General features: G+C 31.7%; 1 pseudogene; it reads right to left on the bottom strand.

The window, feature by feature from the left end:
• Positions 1-487: 487 nt before the first annotated feature.
• On the bottom strand, positions 488-2663 carry LOC107959918 (protein NUCLEAR FUSION DEFECTIVE 4-like; annotated as a pseudogene).
• Between the last annotated feature and the right edge of the window lie 3623 nt (positions 2664-6286).

Raw genomic sequence — 6286 nt, forward strand, 5'->3', positions numbered from 1 at the left:
AACAGGGTAACCGTTGATGACTCCAAATATAAAATGTCATCTTCTTTGTCATGATTCTTTCGAAGACCCTCAAACATCAAAAATCTTGGATGCGTCATTTTGTCTTGTATTTGTTGTGTTTCACAGCTGCTCATCTGGTGCAACACTGATTCATGATCTCAAAATTAATAGGACATCGTGTTATTCTAAATGAATTTCAGGCTCTTTCAAAAATTAAAAATTAAAAAAAAAATCTCAGGCTTTGTCTGGTGCCGGTTGTTTAATCTTAGGCTTTAGTAAGTCTTATCGGTATTAATTTAGTTGGTTTTTTTTTTTTAAGATTATGGGTTAGACTCAAACTGTATTATCTTATTTTAATTAAGATTTTTAGGTGATTATAAATGTATATATATAAAAAAAAGTGTTATTTTAGCAGAAGAGGTAGGTTAAATTAGCTAAAAGTATCATTAAGAATGTTTTTAAAAAAATTAAATATAGCAAAACGAAATATCAAATCTAAATATCATATAATGTCCACATTCACGTGGCCAAAGTCGAGTACTCCTTGATAAGTTCTTACAAGTTCAGTATTAAAGCTTAGATCTTGCAAAAGGGTACGCTTCCCAAGGAAAGAGAGAGGGAGGAAACCGATAACACAGGCTGAATTAAGCAAAATTAAAATATTTAGAACTAATTAGTCAGTCGGGTGAGGTAGTTGAAGCAGCTGTAGTAGACATGAAGTGAGTTTGTTTTGAAGTTGAACTTGAACCCATGTCTGTTTCGGCAACCTGAGCTTCTTCCCTGAATTTCTTGTAAATGTCACTTTTGTAAAAGCTTCTGGTCCTAATGACCAAAATACCAGAAACAAGGAATCCAAACAATGTGGTGGCTATAATTATAAGAAAAGCCTTTCTGTAACACTGCCCTCCATTGCAAGTCAAGTCCTCCCCGTGATTCCTCGTACGACCCAAAGCTTTCATTTGTTTCAAAGCCTCTTGGTCGTATAAATGTCCGGCCACTTTAACGTTCAGAATGTAAGAACCGACGGGACTAGCCACGGAACCGAAGTCGTACAACGTGGAGTAGTATTTAAGGCCGAAAATTTCGGAGATGATGGCGTACATTAACGGCCATTGTGCTCCGAAACAGAATCCGATAATGATTGAAGCAAAGTAAAGAGAGTTTGGGACTGCAAAAGCGATTAAAACATGTCCGACACAAGACAAGAGAATCACGAAAGTGAACAACAATGGCCTTGGTATCTTGTATTTCGTCAACAAGTATTCGGAAGCGAAACCTGCGACCGCTCGCCCCAGGTAGTTCCATATGCTTACGAGCGAAACGAAAGTGGTTATACTATGACTCGGGTAGCCTAACGAGTTGCCGATCTGACCCAAGTTGTCGATCGCCATCAACGTTCCTCCGACACCGCATGTGGTGGCTATGAAGATAATCAACATGTCGATGCTGAAAAGTGCTTGCAGTATGGTGTAGTCTTCACCCCTGTCTGGAGGCTTGAAAATGTTTTCCAAGCAACCGTCGTGTTTTTCCGCGGGTTTAGGATCTCCGCCTGCAGATGTCACCGTTTGCGGTGGTGTTGCTAACTCAACGGCCGGCGCCGGTGCATTTTCCGTCACTACTTTCACCTGGAAATCATCATTCGAAGCTTGTTTCTCTGTTTTCCAAATCTTGAAGTCCTCTCTGATAACGACCGCAAGTGGGAAAAACAGCAATATAGAAACAATGGAAGCACTTCCGAGTCCGACATATTCGATCCTATGGAAACTTAACTTGTTTTGTACGATAATTAAAGCCATAAGGAAAACAGCAAGTCCAAGAGAAATGAATAAAATGTTATAAAAAACTCTAAGCTCGTTTGTTTGCCTTCGAACGATCTTTATGATTCGAATCGTCCGAAGAAACACAAACGAAACAGCAGCAGGGAGCCAAGTTATCAGCAAGATAAGAGCCTTTGGGTTGTCCCCATAGAAAGCATGGTATAACTGCGTCAATATTGCACCACTTAGACCTACATAAGATTTCTAAAGGCCTAAAACACTTCCCCTGCTTTCAGGGAAGTTCTTGACACAAGTGACCAGAGCCCCAGTATTGGCAAAGGCCTGGGAATTGGCACCTAAGCAGAAATAAACGCACATTTGCCACACATGGGGCTTAGCGGTGCGGCCGGTGACGGCGAGCCATATCATGAAATATCCGAAGAAATTCATGACGGCCCCAATCAAGAGAATCACCCACGGCGGCGTTACCTCATTGATGAGCCCCGATAGGATCCCAACGTTGCCACCCAAGTCCTTGGAAAAGCTTAAAAGATTGAGGGTTGTTTGATCATAGCCCAAAGATGTTTTAATAACATTGGAGTATAGACCGAAGATATACGTTGCGCCAGATACCGACATGATAAGCAGTGAAGCAAACACCATGAACCACCGTCCCAGAATCAGTTTCAACCCGAATGTCTTTATATCTCGCCACCCACAACCGCTGCCGCTGAAATGATCGGCCACCATCTTTCTTTCCCCTACTCTTTGCTAACGTAGGTGATGTTAGAACACTGAACACAAGGTTCGGTAGGGTAGGTATTTGTAAAGGAAGTTAGGCAAGCTCATCACCTATTTATAGCTCATTTTATGAGTTTATGGAGGTCTTAAATAAAAGACACTTTCATACCACATTATAAATATACAAATATCACATGAAGACATGGTAGACTGAAATTATTTAAATCCGGAAACGACAATGTACACGTATATTTATGTATTTTAAAGGATAGGATGCCGCAATTTTTTACTTACTTTTAATTTCGATTTGATAGTGTCGGCTATTTTTTTATATAAAATCGAAATTAATTTAAAAAATATGATAAATAAAATTTATATTATAATAAAATTTATATTGGATAATTATATCTAAAAGATCATTAATAGTCGCACTAAAAAACCATTAATAGTATTATTAAAATATAAAAAAAGGATATTTCACCCCCAAAAAATATAAAAAGGATAATATTAAAGATAAAGTACAAATTTCCAACATTAAAGGGAAAAAAGTTTCTAAAAATAAAAATAAAAATTACTACTAATAATGGATAGAAATCAAAGAATTGATTGAGACAAATTTGATGAGATTTTATTTATTTCTTTCTTTTTTTTTCGATGGAGTCAATTCTTGATTATAATTTGATGAGATTTTATTTTTTTAAGATTGAGTTAATCCTTGATTATAGGAATTCTTCAACTTTTTCCCTATAAAGCTTCATGTGTTGCAGGTTATATATACTGTAACTCTTCTATCGTTGATAATATACAGAAATTCTTTTATAATTGTGTTGATTTAAGCTTAATTTAGTAATGCTTCTTAGAAGTACTATTGAGGAAAAATTTTTTTTGAAAGAATTTAAAATTTTTAGCTTATAAAAAAAGTCACTTTTAGGCTTGAAAGAAGCGTTTTTTCTCTTCAAAAATGACTTGTTTAAAAATAGTTTTATCTTAAAAATATATTTTTATCTAAAAAATACTTTTTTTAAAAAAAACTAAGCATACCATTAGAATAATCACTTCGATCATTTTTTCTCTCTCTCAGTTTCCTTTCATTTTTTTTTCCTCAAATATTGTTGAGGGATACTTGGTGCAAGACATTTAGAACTGTTTAGGTAGATGTACTAATTTTCTAGTATACATATTAGTATTGATTTATTTTTACACATCATATTAGATTTATCATTATTTTTTAAAAAAATATTTATTATGTATATAAAAAATTATTTACAAAAATTAAATAATAAAATTAAATAAATTCAATTACAAAATGGTCATCAATTATATATATATTTGGTAAAATAGGAGAAGGCTAAGCCTTAAAACAAAATAAAACTACAGCGCACAGTCTATTCGTAGAAACTCCCAATTTATCAGCAAAAAGTCTCATTTTGATGCCAAGAGGAGGATGGAGGATGTTGCAGCTCCTGTAGCGCGAATTCTTCTGCAGTAGTCAACCTTGTCAGCATGTCAACAACATAACTTGCTTCACGAAAGATGTGATTGATCTGAATCTCCCAATCTCTGCTTCGTAGTTCCTTAATTCGTCTCACAAGAGGGTCATTACAAAGAGTATCCAACACAATTTCTGCAATTCACAGTTAGCTTGCTATTACTCTCTAGAATAATTATTGCATAAAATAATTTATATCATTCAACAAATGTAAAATAAATAAAAATTTAAATTTATAATTATATTTTAAGATTATTTGCTGTATGAATTGATATTGACAAAATTAATTAATATGCATCGGTATGATTAATATTATTTGGATTTTGTATCGAAACATACCCTAAAATTTATTATTATGACTTACATTTATTATTATAACATAGTATTCGAACCGGAAGGGACAGTACCAAAATGAGATTGTCTATCTTGTGTGAGCGGTTTAGTTGCTTCCTCTTCCACCTTCCTTTTCTTTTTCTTTTTTTGGTTAATAGGCAATGTTGTTTTTAAACTTTAAATATATATCACATGTACGCCATTGATTTATGGTTGGAGAACCGAGATTTCATGGCTATTCTATAATGGACCGGTGGGAGTATTTCTTAGCATAATGCGGTGATATTGTAGATCTACGATTTTGAATCGTTCTTTAGTGGAGTTTTGATTGGATCGTTGTTTGATGTTTTAGTCAAATGTTGTTGTTGCCTTTACTTAACAGTTCTTTGTTTTATCTCTAAAAACTTCAACATGTTTTGTGAGCCAAAGTGAAGATTAATTATTTTCTTACATGCATTAATAGCTTAGCATGAACGTTGAGATATTTAATTTATAAAATCAATTCTTTATTTGTAAGTTTATGATTATCAAGTTGGGATAGATGTTAAATCTATACAGGAATTTTGATTTCATATGTAATTATACACATGAAGTTTGAATTGTAGTTTATATTTGTATATGAAAATTTGATTTTAATCTAATTATACACATTTAAATAAATGAATACACATATTTATTTCTATATTAGATTAATATAATTATTTATGTATTCAACATATCAATGTAAAATGTTGTTACTTCAATAATATTACTAGTGGTTTGTAAAAAATTTCATCAATTTAAATTTTTATATATGAAATTACACAAAATTAAAATTCATATATAACATTATTCATTAAATTAAAATTTATGTATAATTTTAATATTTATGACTATCAATTAGTGTTTTTTTTTCTTTTTTACAACATAAAGGAGGCCCTAGGCCAAAGCAACTAATTACACATCAAGGGTATGATTATGCTCTAAGAGGCGAGAACCACATCCGTTTGGCGTTAATTTATTGTTCTGAATGAATTATTTGATTTATAAATGGATAAATAGTTGTAATGCATTGTTTTTATCAAATGATAATAAAAAATAAAATAATATTATTTTATTTTGATAAAAATATTAAACATTGTGGTATATTTAGTAAAGTTTTTTCTTTAAATATTGATCACATTTTAAGTTTTTATTTTTATATAATTTTTAAAATTATTCATAGCTCTTCTCTAACTTTTAAATAAGAAAATAATACGCTTCAGCCTCTTACACATGTAATAATATCGATATCAATCAAGTTAACCTTCAATTGACATATTTAATAAAGTTGGAGGCATTTAGGCAAATTTTATTTTATTTTTTTGAGTTAGAATTTGGAACGAGTAAATTATAAATTAATTTGAAAACAAATTTAGCTGGTCGGCTGGATTGCCATCTTTTTCGCCGGTATCACGTAGATGAGATTGAGGGCAACGGAATTAAAATCTATAACTATATATATATATGTTAAAACAACATACACAGAACACAGTAGGAGATTGGCTTCCAAAATTTGACACGTTTACATGTTTTCTTTTCCCTACATTTGCAAGGTTAATTTCCGCTTCGAGTGGGAAAAAGAGAGAAAAATGTCTAATGTTCTCATCAATCCTTGTACTTTTTAAACTTTAAATTTTAGTTCTTTTACTTTTAACTTTAAAAATTTATTTTCATTTAAAAATTAAATTTTAATTAGTAACATTCTTAATTGATTTATTTTAATTTTGAATACGTATTATCAATTTAACTTTAATTTTTAATCAAACTTTTAAATATTGAAATGCCACATATTCAAAATCAATAAAAGTCTATAGTTAAATCAATGGTTGAGAGGTTGAATTCATAAATTAAAATCAAAAGATTAGATTTTAAAAGTTGGCAAAGATCAATTTCTCTTAGAAATCACCTCTTCATCTTTTTGAAGTGCCCCTAATTTGGTAGCTAA

The sequence above is a fragment of the Gossypium hirsutum genome, chromosome A09 (assembly GCF_007990345.1).
Source record: "Gossypium hirsutum isolate 1008001.06 chromosome A09, Gossypium_hirsutum_v2.1, whole genome shotgun sequence".
Classification (NCBI taxonomy): Eukaryota; Viridiplantae; Streptophyta; class Magnoliopsida; order Malvales; family Malvaceae; genus Gossypium; species Gossypium hirsutum.